Genomic DNA, 14,706 nt, shown 5'->3' with positions numbered 1-14,706 from the left:
GCACTAGTCTACTTAATTGCAAGCCATTTGACTCAATGACTAAAGTCATTTGTCCAATAGACTTAAGTCAAGTGCTTTACCAAAATCACTTTAGTCAAGTCAAGTCATTTGAAAACAGCAATTTATGTACCCAGTTGAACACTATAAGTCAAGTCATTACAACACTTGTAATTTATGCCAAATAAGAACGTTTTACTTTAAAGGGACAGCCACGTTTCAGTCATTCAAAATAATATTTAACTCAACCATAATCTAAATGTCATAAAAAGATTAAGCTAGGTACAAAACTTAGATAAACAAAAATACATGGACCTCAATATATTTCCCTTAAATGAGCAGCATCACTATCTAACGACGTATGAAAATAGTGAGTACGCAAATAACAAAAAATTATGTGGAACCAAAGTAGTTTGTACAATCGCTACGTTTAACTACTTGACGTGGAGCCTTGTAAAATTGCCCTACCCCCTTCACAATTAGTTTCGTCGTTTTAGTTATGTGTTTGTATAATCAGCGCCATAAATAGAATATAGTTATTATAAAAAAATTACATTGTATGACACAGATGTTATGCGCTAGCCCATAACATGTACGCAAAATTTAATTGCAACGAAACAATATAAATTATTCACGCTTTCATCGCAATATCGCGTAGCCAAATGTTCTTCCGGTACAAAAACGCTGTCTTAATTACGTTTATCTCATCAAATGACACAACGAATATGACGACGCCCGTGGCTCAACTATTGCACTGGGTATATATTCTATCGGGCCGCCCTGAACTTAATTTAGTTTGTCAACAGTTCAAAAGCGGTATAGAACTGTCGTCTCCATCGCGGTAATGGATAGACGCCAATGCCAAAGTGGGTACATGGTCCGGCCCGCGTCCAGTGGTTTCGCTTTCGAAGAGGTGATTTTCAACTTCAACGAGGACGGCAGTTTTCGGTTGGCGGCCAGCAGCCAAAGGTTTGCGACCTGGCCCCGGTCGGTAAAGTATGATGAGCGGCAGACCGACGCTTACCCCCCTGTTATTGAGGTCGACGATTTTAATATGTCGGAAAATTCTCCTGCGGACAGCTCGAAACAGGAAGAGCAAACCGTGACGAGTGAAGGTGTTAAGTCTGGCGAGGTTGAAACAGGCGGGGAGGAACAGTTCGATGATGATAAGAAAAAAGCTAACAACGAAGAAAATATCGAACAACCTGACGAAAATGACGCGAAGTTGGCCGTTGTTTTAGTTGCCGCTACTCCTGGTGATTCTACTGTGATCGAATCCGAAGTAAACCAGAATTTTGAATCAGGGGCAAACATGACTTCCGACAGCGAAGAAACTGTCGCAGAACAGAGTGACAGAAGTGAAACTGATAAAAAATCTCAGACCGACGAGGATCCGTTTGGAAAGTTGATCTTTCGCGACTGCGGAGATCCCGTACTTGCCAAGAGCGGCACCAAATTCCGTGCTCGCCTGGTGAACATCCGCTCCGAGAAGAGCATTGCTCCCCTAAGAACCCTGAGCGGAGCGGAGGTTCACGTGGACGAAGTAATCTTCTGTCCTCACTGGATCGTCGCCACCGAACCCGGAAGCAACGACATCATCCTAGGACTGAAGGCGTTGAAAAGCGAAAATTACCTGTTGATGGTGCTGTCTTCGAAGACCAGCATCGTGGATGGCGTTTACCACAGCCGGGACAAATTAGTGCTGCGCGAGTTCGCCGATGTGGAGTTTACCAAGAGTACCCGCATGGGCGCTTTCAAGCTGATTCCGCACGACGTCGTAAAAGGCGCATTCAAACTCCGACAGAAAAGGGTGGGAAAGTACCTGAAGTTCGAAGCGAACGATGTCGATCTTGTGGCGGAAACGGAGGCCAGTGTCTTTGTTTTCGTCAATAATTTTTTGTCGCAAATTAATTAAGCCGTTCGTCGATCATGAATAAAACGGAACACTTGTAATGTAAAGTTAAAATTCGCCCGAAAGGCAGAAAAAAATGTGTAAATATGATATGACTTTAACGATTTTCAAGAATATATCGTAAGCTGCTTTTTTTATAATATATGACATTTTTAATTGTAGAAAAAAAAATATACCTGACCGCTTTATTGTTTGCGTACACGTTATCGGAATGTTACAATAAATATAAGCAGAACACTAATCTATTTTTGTGAAAATTTGTCACCAGGTTAAAGGCCACACTTGCGTGAATAGTGAAATAACACCCATGTGGCAAAAACCACCCAGTGCGTGAAAACGAAACATCACAAACCCCTTAGTACAGGGGTCGGCAACCCCTGGCACGCGTGCTACTTGTGGCACGCAAGATGATTTTGCATGGCACGCCAATTAATTTAACGCTCACGTTATATCACCTTAAGAAAGTGCAACCATTACATCACTACCACATCATTAACATTACTAATACATCACTAACACTAGCGCTAACTAAATGGTTGTACACGTTGCCAGTTCGTGTCACGAATAAGTGTCTTAACTGTGTTGTATTTAATATTATTTTTTGTAGGTGTACTTGTTGTTTACCAACAGTTCGTATTACGTCACAATGCCCCAAATTTGGCGCAACGTTTACTACGTTAAAGTAGGGCATTCTAAATCAGTGGTTCTCAACCGCCGGTCCGCCAAATATATTACAAACTTATATCTTAATTGCAAAAAGCAAGATGTTGAAGGCGGCTTGTTTATCAAATTTAGAATTAGCCAGTTTTGTAATTTGTAGCATTGTGATAAAACATAGAGTTAACGGTCTACTTTGGACTTCATCTTACGTCACAATGCTGCAAGTGTTAACTATTTAAAAGTACAACTCGTTTGAATCCTAAACTTTAAGGTTGAGAACCACTGTTCTGCATTAAGAGTAAGCACGTGTGTTTTTGTGCGACTGAGAAACCAACAGAAACGAAACTGATAGTTAACACTTCTAGGTATCGGCTTAAAAGCATCGAAGTATATTTAAAAAAATATACGTAAATTAGATATCAGATCACAGTAGGGCTGCTGAGTCGGACTCGGGAGTCGAGTAAGACCAGTTAAAACTACTCGAGTCCGACGTGTGCGGCATGAGCAGTACCAAATTTCGAAACTGATAAGGCAGCAAACTGTAAGTTGTTAAGGTGGAATAGCATATGGTTGTGGCATATTTTCCATGACCATAGAGTGGATTGCGGAATATCCAGAGTGGTTGCGGAATATCCACCTTAATTTAGTTAAGTAAATTGGTGAAATACAGAGACTGAGTCGGACTCGGGACGTGATGAAATCTGATATTTCGCCGGAGTCGGACTCGGATTGTTTTTAACCGACTCCGCAGCCCTGATTGTCAGTGCGAAACCAAACATAGAAAAATGTTTGGCACGCGAGTTGTTAATATTTTGACATTATTCATAAACTGGCACACCGCGTACGAAAGGTTGCCGACCCCTGCCTTAGTAGGCCTAGATTACGTTTTGTGTCCGGAAGCACCAATTTTAAGCGACATGTTTTCAACACTTCGCAATATGACAAACATACATTTTGTCGGTATGCCGTTTTATTTGTACAATCATCATTCTAGGACACGCATAAAACTAGATTTCGGTCACTAAACTGAACGAGTAAATTGATACGCGCACCGTGAATTGTACGCGTCAAAAATGTACAAATGAAGTCGAAAAGAAAGGGTTAACGTTGCAATCTGAACAGCTATCTTCCTTTGAATACTGCTTGCCGCTGTTCTAAATGAAGTATAAAAAGTAAAACAAAAATACGGAAACCCCTTTATCACTGTCAGTGAAACCCGGAAATGTTAGAATTCCGTGCCCCTAAAAGCACTTCGCCAAATCAAAGCTAACCGAACAGAAATTTAAGCGCCGTAAAATGTACAGGCCTGTAGTTTTGAAACACAGGAGCGAATAGGCCTAAATAACATATAAAGTCGCAGCGTATGTTGTTGTAGAGTGGAAACATTGTAGAAAGACTATAAGTACAAAAACTTGAAAACCGAAATTCGGTTTGTTTTGATGTTGCAGCTTTTTAGCGTATAACGTTTACAATTAGATGTACAGTAACTTTTCAGGTTTAACCCAATATTCATGACCGAGACTATGCGCGTCTTCTTTATTTTGTCCTTCGCCCAACTTGAAAGATCTCGTTGTTATACGTGTTGTAACCTTTAGCAATAAACCCGCGCGAGGGCTTAATCCAGTGGTTCTCAAACTTTTTTTAAAAAAATTACGCAACGGTCCCCTTCCAATTTTTTTAAATTGCTCATGGTCGCCTTATAAACAAACACAAAATTCCACGTTGTTTTTAAAGGTATCAATGGGACGGGTGCAGTTGCTTCTTTGCTACCAGCTCGCGGTAAAAACGTAATTGTCATTAGCGCAACGTAACACTATGACGTCACAAATCAACTCAAAGCATACAATCACGCGATGAACAACTTATCGTATAGCTTTTGATGACAAGCACAAACACGTTGAAATTACGTTAGCGTATAGATTCACTTTTTGCGTATAGGTCGAGCCTGAGTTTGACTTTCTTTCTTTTGTCCCACAATTAGGCCATGCACGGCATTAATATAATTGTGTTTGTTAAGATTGGTTTGAAAAAGTAAGTTGCCTTAAAATTGTATTGCACAAAAATTTTTTTTTTCAGAAGCGTATAGTGTTGATTTTTTGTCAGGTGCTTCGCGGTTCCAGAAAATTGTCTCGCTGACTCCAAACGGACCGCGGACCCCAGTTTGAGAACCACTGGCTTAATATATGGAACCTTTAGTTGGGATAGCTTGTGATTAAAAACAGCTTGTTAGTTTTCGTATTTGGGTGCACAGTGCAACATGTTAACAGCGAGTGATGCAAGGTTTTTTAAACGCGCAAAAGCAAAACAACAAGATGCAAATGGCGAAGTGCATATACTTTTACAATGTAATAGTCAAACATCGGACATACCTACCGCTAAACAGTTTTTTTAATTGAAATCATATTAAAATTTGCAGAAGTTGAAAAATGACCCTTTAACACCAACAAGAGGGGGTATAAAATTTGTAACACTGAAAAATACCGCATGAACAAAAAATCAGTTATCTTTAGTTCGCTCTCCATGTTTAAGTTAGCGTTTTTTTAAAAACGTTTAGTAAATGTTTAGGGAAAATGTGGCCATAGATGTGTCTTTTGGTGCTTTAGGTCAGTGGTCTCCAACCTGTAGGTCGCGACCCCATGGGGGGTCGCCTAAATTTTTTGTGGGGTCGCCATAACTCAACATATTTCTGCTGTTTCAGGACGATTTATGCATTTTGTTTTCTTTACAAGACGTCATACTAATAAACTGAGTAGGCCTACATCGAAAAGATAAGCTTATAAAATAAGTAGTTTAAGCTCTAAAGAGCTGCTTTAGTAGCGAGGTGGGCGCCAAGCAATTCTTAGGGAAGCGCGAGCTCTACTTTATTATTTAAATTTTTTGCAGTAATTCTGTTGCTTTAGGCACCATCACTCCTACAGCTGACCAAACTCTGGTTTTTGCCAACTTTAACATTGAAACTGCAAAAATTTTCGCTCTCCGCGCGAATCTTTTGTATTTTACTTTTGTTGATTTTTTCAGCACAAAGTTTCTTTAACTGCCAATGCTTGTTTTCATATCATCGAAGGTGTAACAGCCCTATTTAATTACAATTTTTCTAACTTATGGATAAACGATAAAAGTTGCTAACTTGTACATAAACGAAATCCCCCCTTCGAACTATTTTTTATCCATATTTCATAAGTGATAAAGGCTAGCAACCGGGGAAGTCAAACTTTTTTGCGCGAATTAATAATGTTTTTGCAATATTGCCGTTGTTTTGTGTGTCGTCCCATCTTTTGAACAACGCAATGTTAAATTTTTACGCTTGGCATTTTTATTCGGGCTCGACATCACATCTTTACAACTGTGGAGTATATGCCCTCACAACATGTATGTCAAAATCAGCTCGATAAAAATCAATGTGTCGAGCACGAGCAATGTGTTGTGTGCCCAATACGAAACCGTCTCCTAATTTACAGTTTAGTCAATTCAACCAATAAAACTCAATTTTGTAAACAATACACTTGTCTATTTTCATGTTGTCTTAGTGATGATTAATTGAAAAATGCCGAATTGATTTTCGTAGGGGGACGCGAGGCATACGAAAATTACCAAAGGGGGGCGTGGCTAAACAAAGTTTAGGAACACTGAGCTATAGGTTACAAAGATTTCAGCAAATAAATATTTACTTTTGGACTTCGATGCAATTAATTTATCCGACTTTGTCCAATTTTGTGAGTTAACTACTCATTCCGTTTACAACCAAATGGCTTTGTCTAATGACATTCAGCGCAATGAGCATATTAAAAATGAAACATCGTAAATCGCTTGTAGAACATTACACGGAAGTAGAGCATTACAAATGCAAAATGGAGCCACGTTTTCTAGAACTGGTGGACACTATAGGCTATGCAGGCGCAACCATCACACTAAATGTAATTTAGTGTTGAAACAAATTGAAATTTTTGTGTTCGTTCGTGTGCTAAATTCAAATTGATAATTTAAATAAAACTTTCTAAAATAAATCATTTTGGTGCACATATGTAGCCACAGTTCTTTGGAAATGTGTATAACTTACGCATATTGTCTTGTGTTACTTAGTTCCAGTAGTAATACTGTATATAGGAAAACAAAAATGGCGCAATGTTAATTCTGATTTCAATTTATTTAAATTGGTGTCGCTTATTAAATTGGTTGGAGACCACTGCTTTACGTGATAACTCATTATTAAAAAACATTTTTCAACTTCCGCAAATTTGAATAGGATTTCAATTGAAACATTGTTTGAGATTTTTGCAAATCCGTTATGTATTAAACACTTGTAGTTATGATTAAAAACACTGGGTCTGCTTTACAAAACTAACCTAAATAGCATTTTATACATTTATAATTTTTTGTTTCGTTGCTTTATTGTACAACAACGTTGGCTCAATTAGGGAAACTTTTAACTATTTATATTTATGGTTTACAAAGAAACTGTATTTATCACAAAGCACTTAAGTCATAGGCGTCCAACCTTTTTGTGTAAAGGGTCAAAATTGATTTTCAAAATGTTTCGTGGGCCACAATTCAATAAAGTTACAATAATAATAAAATCTATTACAGAAAACACTTTCAAAAATCGTGTTTTATTTTAAAACAAAACATTATGCGAAGCTTGGCTTTGCTTATTTAGAACGAGACTTAATTTGGCTCAAAATTAAGTTGTAGCAACACGCAGAGAATCCTTCAGGTGACTATCAGATATCAGTGACCTCGCCGGAGATTTAGTATACTTCATTCTGGAGAAAACTTGCGGACCCTCAAAGTTGTTATACTTATAACAGCTCTCAGTAAATCACTGCTTTTTGTGGTCCCTTTCAGGGAGCCTATGGAAGATTTACCCCCCATTATATAAAATAGTTCTCATCTATGAGAAAAAGGAAGGTAACAAATAACATCAGGTATAATCAATACAACGGGTTCCCTTGCTTTTGGCAACGAGTTGTTGTCAAAACATTCCAGTTTAGTCTATTTTTTTCATTTTAGACTGGACAGTTTTGACTAAAAAACGCCAGTTTTTGCTCATCATAATTGGATGAGAATTTGATATAGGTGCGGTTTCATGGTACTGTTAAGAAATGTTTCCACGCACAAGACACACTGAGGAACACCATTCTCAAATAAGATATGTAAATCTAAAATTCAAATAATTTTTGTGGTACTTTCTCTTCTTTTGGGACATGCCATTGTATATTTCAACAGGTGAGACATGACCACCGTACTATCTGACTCCACTGAATCGAAACTAAACAAACTGTCATAGGATTTCAAAGTGCATACTGTCAGGTCGCTTATAGATTTATTGTACATTCAGATAATTTAGCATATTTCGCTTTCAATAAAAGAGCTTACAGCGCAGTAAAAACGGGTCTCGCAAGTAAGGCATGCATCAGTTGAATGTAGTGTTTAATCCAACAGCAGCGTGACACTATATAGCACAAGAGCGACTGCGATGGAGATTAGCAGAGTCGAATGTCGGCTAGATTTGCCAGAACGGCTACGAAAGGAAATGAGTATCTAGGTGAAATATTTAACACTTTACCAGGCGAACACGCTATAATTACAAGCACAAACAGACATGCGTCTTTCTCTACACCATTTTTAAGAATACAGTTTTTACTTTTACAGACTATATAATAATCAGTCAATGAGTTGTTTAAAGCCTTAATCATTGGACTAAAAGGATCAACATTAAACTAACTTGGCCAGTTAAGCCGTACCCATTGACAAAATTAGGCAATCACATGTATAACCAGCACTGAAATTTCAAAAAGTATATCGGAACTTTCAAAACTGCTCGCAGACACGTTACCTTAATCCAGTGGTCTCCAATCTTTCAAATAAGCGACCCCAATTTTAATAAGATGTAATCAGAATTTACATTGCGACCCCATTTTGGAGACAATTATAGGCAATGTTAAAACAAGTGCTAGATGTTTTACTAGAAATCAACAGCATTTGTTATGATGTTACAAATGAGGGACGATTTTAAACATCTCCGTCTACTGTCTACGTTTGACACACTTGCACATGTAGCTTGGTGTGGTTTTAGAAAAAGTGTGACATTTGCTGCGCTAAATAAAAAAAAACACAAATTTTGTCAGATGTACGTTAACTGATATAGCATCTCTTAAGAGCTAAAAACAGCAATTTTTATGTAGAAGATGCACTCAGTCATGTTTATTAGTCATTGCAAATAAAACTAAATACATAAATCGTACTAAAAATTACAAATATGGTGAGTTATGGCGACACCCCCAGGGGTAAATTTACCCCAGGTTAAGAAACGCTGGCCTAGAAAGACTTATTTTTTTACACATGGCATCAGCAACCCGTAGTAGACATTCTTTGACAAAGTCGCCATCAGAATATGGCTTGCATTTTTTCGCAATCACTTCGGCCACAAAATCACTAGCTGCAACAATAGATTCTTGTTCAATTGAAATATTGGGAAAAAAATGTTGTGCAACAACTCTACTTTTCAAATTGGCAACTTTGTCTTTTATATAGTGATCCTTAAATTTGCCCCCACCCTAACCCAAGTATTGTGCGTTGGTTTAATAATTGTTTTAACGGGGTAACTCTTAAATTAGTGAGCGTTCCGACCATTCATCATTCCGTAAATTAGAACTACCCTTAAAATATATCAATTGTCTTATAATAGGCATTATTATGTCACTTATTAAATTTCGACCCGCTTCAGCTGCTTGTGTTTTAATGATTTTTTGCGCACATAAACATCTAAGCATCTGTTTTTTTACAACTTGTTAGATTTATAATAAAAAACGTTAAACAAATTGTCATCGTGTTTACTTGTGACTGTGAGTATTAACATAAAATGCGAAATTACATAATTACGTCTGAGTTAGCAGGATTCTAGATAATTTACAATCTTCGTGAATTAGCAAAATTTTAGATGGTCGCATTGCGCAAAATTCACCAAAATACAATGCCATTTTTGTAAAGTTGTTGTTAATGACGTAAGGTCCTGGAATATATGTTTAATGCTGAATTACGATTTTTGTTTAGGTATGAATGCCAAAAATTACCGGTCGTATGGGGACTGATCCAATCCAGCTGCGCTATCGATCCGTTATAGCCCAACATTCGTGACTTACATGGCTACATTATTTCCATTTTATCAGGTATTAATAAAAAAGTTTAGGCAATATTTCAATTCAGTATCTTCCGGAAAATTTAATTGATACTATATCCCAGGATTCAAAAGCTTGTCTAAACTCTAAACCGTCTCTGGAACACGTTTATCAAGAAAAAAAATTATAAGACGGATGTCGGCTAACCACCAGCCTCCTCTTTCTGGGATACCTGGCCAGGACCCTTTCAGAATTTGTGTCAGTATGCGGAAGTCTATTAACTAAACGTCGACCTACATCCGGCTGAGCAAGATAGCGTTTTGTGCATTATACATCATAACAACGAAGCAGCAAGCATAGGCTCGTTGATCATGTTCCTGATGTGATTCACACGGTAAAAAAATTGCAAGCCTTAATCTAGATTTTAGAATGACGCTTTAATATTGACAACAAAGTCGGATGTTGCTTGGTCCGCAGTTTTGTAACTTGCGTCCTACGGTAGTTAGCTGCTGAAGTTCACATACCAGTTAAGAAAATGTTCCGTTTGTAACAAAAAAATATTGCATTTAAATAGTTGCATCAATCCTATTTAAACGCCTATGCCTATTAAAGATAACGCTTGCGTTATCTTAACTCAATAACATAGGTACCGGTATTTAAAGAACAAATTGTCAAATTAGGGGAATATGGGTATATATTACAAACTGATGTATAGACAATTTAAATAGTCTCTTAATAACCCAGCAGCTGTCGAACCTTAACTACTGTCCGGCTCGAGCGACTGATGGTTGGCCGCCAAATATAATTTACATTTCGTTGCAAGCGCACAATGTGGAGAACCGGACATTAATAATTCAGAACTGGAAAAGTACGGCCTTGCAGAAGTATTTTAACTATATCAAAAGGTTATCCCGAAAGCCAATTGTTTGAAAAGTACACCTGAATGTGCGTCAAGACAGCTTATCGCTGCACGAAATATAAAACAACTGCTGTCCTTGGCCTGTTGGAAACTGGTCGTATTAGGTCAACATGTACTCGATAGGTCTTGTAATGTTTTCAAGTCGGGATTCATTAAGCATCTTTTAGGCACCAGACATGACTGCCAGTCTACCAATCGTTTTACCGCAAGCCCCCTTTTCAGCCTGCTGTTTACCTCCACGGTACGTTGATTTGTCTTATTGCAGGGCATTGCCAGACATTACGCTTGGCTGGCTTTGCGGTTGACGCAACAGAAAAAAGGCAGGTATGATGAACTTCGATTTTAAGCAAAATATGAAGTACATAGATTGCAACCTTTTAAGAGCGGTCACTGCAATGTTTACTTCAAATCGCAAAAACATTAGCGCAAGGAGTTTGGAGTTAGGCAAATCTTATACAGCTTAGTTACTCGAATTGTTTAGGCTAACAATTTCTCAAACCCATATGAAAGTGAGAACTAGTTCAAGGTAGTGTGGTATTAGTATTACATTGATCACTAAACAGCATGAATACGTTTGGTGTGCGTTTAAACGTTGTGTATAATTTTATGTAAAGCATGCTTCTGCAGGTGTTGGCTTCTATTTAAAACAGCCATTAAATTGAGCAAATAGCTTTGTTGTTAACGTAAATGTCGCGATGTGTGTGCGGCGTGTGTGGTGCGTGTGTTTATCGACGCGTACGGCTAAATCGACTGATTTCAAACAGGATGAAAAGGCTTTGTCGCAAGACAGGTATGCTTTAATAACTCGCCTTTCGAAAAATACGACATAAATTTATTGATTTTAGGGACGGATTTCACATGGTATGATGTATTACCAATGTATTGAATATATTTTTATTATACGTGTTACTGGTGGATTTTATTTGCTTACACCCAACCGCCATGCATTATAAAACCAACCATCAAAGCCAAATATATTACACGGCTGTTTCGGCTATTTTTAAGAGCGCTGTGGCAGTATCGAGTATCTTGGTCATTCGATGAGTCATTACAATGTTTTAATTGATTTGATTTGCTCATTTAAAACAGGGGCGGGTAACCTTTTTAACACAAGGGCCAGTTAGGAAATTTAATGCTTACAGGAGGGCCGCACATCAAATAAACACTAATTAATATTTTAAGCTTTTACTGGAAAAACAAGTACAAGCGAATATGAAATATCATAGCAGACACACATGTGGATGTTCAAATAGAAGTCAGTGAGAAGGCTGATGCTGGATATTTTGAACCAACTTGTCAATGTTTGGTTCCAGGCCAGATGTGCATGGACGCAAACTATTAAACAGCCTTAATTCAAAACCAGCTGTTGTACATACTCAATCAATATGCGCGCCAAAAGTCGTACCAGACAAGTGTAAATGTTGCAAAACAATTCTTTATCATACCAACGTGACATAAAACTCTATGAATAAAAATTGTTTTGTAATAGATGCTTCCCATTCTAGTTCAACAACGGCATTAGTGTAGCGGTGTAGCCTATGGTTTACATTCAGTGTTCCCTCTAAGGTGCGCAACTGCGCAATTGCGCAGCAACACCAGACAAATTGCGCAATAAAATTTGCTTTTGCACACTTACATCATTCTCAAATTAGAACTAAAATATCTTCAGTTTTTTTGCCACAACAGTTTGAGCATTTCGCATTAGCCATGTTTCGTTGAAGTTTGTAGCTAAAAGCAAGTAACCAAATCAAATCCGCATTGACGATTGTGACGTAATAAATTACTTTGTCCAATTGGTCTTTTTAAAGAGTGCCGAACACAGTAGTGGAGTGTTTGACAAATTCGTGATCATACAGGCGGAATGCATTTTTTAGGAAGTAAATTTTTAACATAATTGCAGTTTCTACACGATTTCTGTGCATATACAGCTGTGTGGTCAATGGTCCCACGGCAAATGAGCGAATAGTTCGTGTTCTTGATTGTGCCCTAAAGGCATCCTATTTTTAAAAAGTAGACTTTTGTCAATTTAACCCAAATATTCAAAAAAAATTCGCGCGACCGCTTTGTTGCCATATCCTTGCACATATTTAACTCGATTGCAGTTGCACATAAGTTTATCGCAAGTCTTTGTTTCATGACGTCACGCTTTGTAAGGTCATCTTTAAAATTTTCACGCCTTGCCCCAATGTCTACCGCGGACACCTGCCAACGCAGCCTTAAAATAATCTTGCGCACTACAAAAATTATTTTCGCAGTAGAAAATTTTCTTAGAGGGAACAATGGATACATTGCACTTTCCCACAGGAAACTGAAAGAGCAAAAGTTCCAACATTGGTGCACACAAAACTACCTTATTTAGGGAAAAATATTTGGAAGAAGGCGAAGGGCCGCACAAAAAAATGGCAAAGGGCCGCACGTTGCCCGCCCCTGATTTAAAACCTTTTTTGCTAAAACAAACAAGTTTAGGTAAAACGGTGTTATTCTCGAGTTATAGAAAGTGTGAGATTAAACTATATTATTGCGTTGTTTTTTATAATAACCTTATACTTAGTCCTACATTACTTCAATATCGTCGAAGCACAGAAATGCTTTGTACGATTTACTAAAATGGCGATTCCGCAACTAACTCTAAAGTACAACTTTATCTGACCAAAGTTAAGAGTTTTGGTCATGTTCGTGTTTTTTATTTTATTTGACATTCCATTTAATCAACATCAGCAATCGTAAAACAAATGAGTTTTATATAGGGCTACCATATTTTTAGCACCCTAAAGTAGGACATTTTTTTGCCGGCAAGTAAAACAAAAGTAGAATTGTACGTTTTAGTTCGATGATGTTTTTTGCGTTTTGAACGTTTCGAATAACTCTTTATTCATTTTCAACTTAGTGAAAATTAAGGCACCGATTCCACTTGGTGTCGACTATTGATAAAGGAAGCTATAGACATTTGACATCACGATGTTAGTGCAGACCAAGCATCTATCCACTATTTGTTTTAGTATCTGAGTCACGTAGATGACCCTCATCTAACACTGATCGTAGGATATGCCCACCAAACTTACACCTTTGCTTTATTGATAGGCCTTTTTACATGTGAGGTTCTGGTACAATTTTTCTGGCGCAATGTTTGCAATAAAAATCAAGAAGGTAGGGCCGGTAGGGCAATTTGCTGGAAAATCTTTTTAAACCAGAAATTCAGCATGTTTCATGGCTACTTTTTTTGGAAATAAATACAACGTCTCGCTTGAAAGTCTTGTTAAAAGTATAAGTAGCTAACGCCTGGTGCAAAAAGAAGGACATCAGAGCATTTTTAAGCGTCCTCGGAGGACAATTCAGTTTTCTTAAGAAAAGAGGACATATGGTAGGCCTAGTTAAATACAGATTAAAACATGGACGATTGGTAGAAGTTTGCTATAGATCAAACCAGTTTTTTATGTTTACCAGCAGTGCTTATTGACAGAGGATCTACACTGTCTTTATGTTTTATTTTATTTCAGTGCTTCGAAACCTTTTTACTCTTCGGCAAACTAACTGTGGTGATAAGGTTCGACGGCACACCTACCAAACTACACTTCACTATATATGTTTCGGATAACGTACTGGGATCAATGTGTTTTTTTACAAATTTGCATACAGCGCAAATTTTTGTTTTCAAGTGAGCATGTTGAATTAAGTAAAGTCCTAAGGAAACTAGTAGAATTACTTACAAAAGAAAAAAGAACGAAACACCTGTATGATTTCATTCTAGTTTTTTTTCCAATGTTTAAATGCTTTGTAGTTTATTTATACGCTTTGTAGTTTATCTTGGATACATGCGAAAATTACTGCGCTAATGATCTGTTAGTGGTTGAAACTGTACATGTGTTAGACCGGTTTGAAAGTCGCAGTACGTCCTATATGGAATTTTTAAAATACCTGTTTTGCGAATTTATAAGTTATATTGGCGTTTTGTTCTTCGAACATAAAATAAAACGTACGATCAATTACTTTTGTTAGACTTTAAAGTTAATGAACCATAAAATATATCGCGCTTCTGGAAAGAACTTTGAAAATATGAAGTAATTCCTCCCTACTGGAAAGGTTTTCTTACATGTGTTACATTT

This window comes from Ascidiella aspersa, chromosome 6 (assembly GCF_963924565.1).
Source record: "Ascidiella aspersa chromosome 6, kaAscAspe10.2, whole genome shotgun sequence".
NCBI lineage: Eukaryota > Metazoa > Chordata > Ascidiacea > Phlebobranchia > Ascidiidae > Ascidiella > Ascidiella aspersa.
This window is presented reverse-complemented; position numbering follows the sequence as displayed.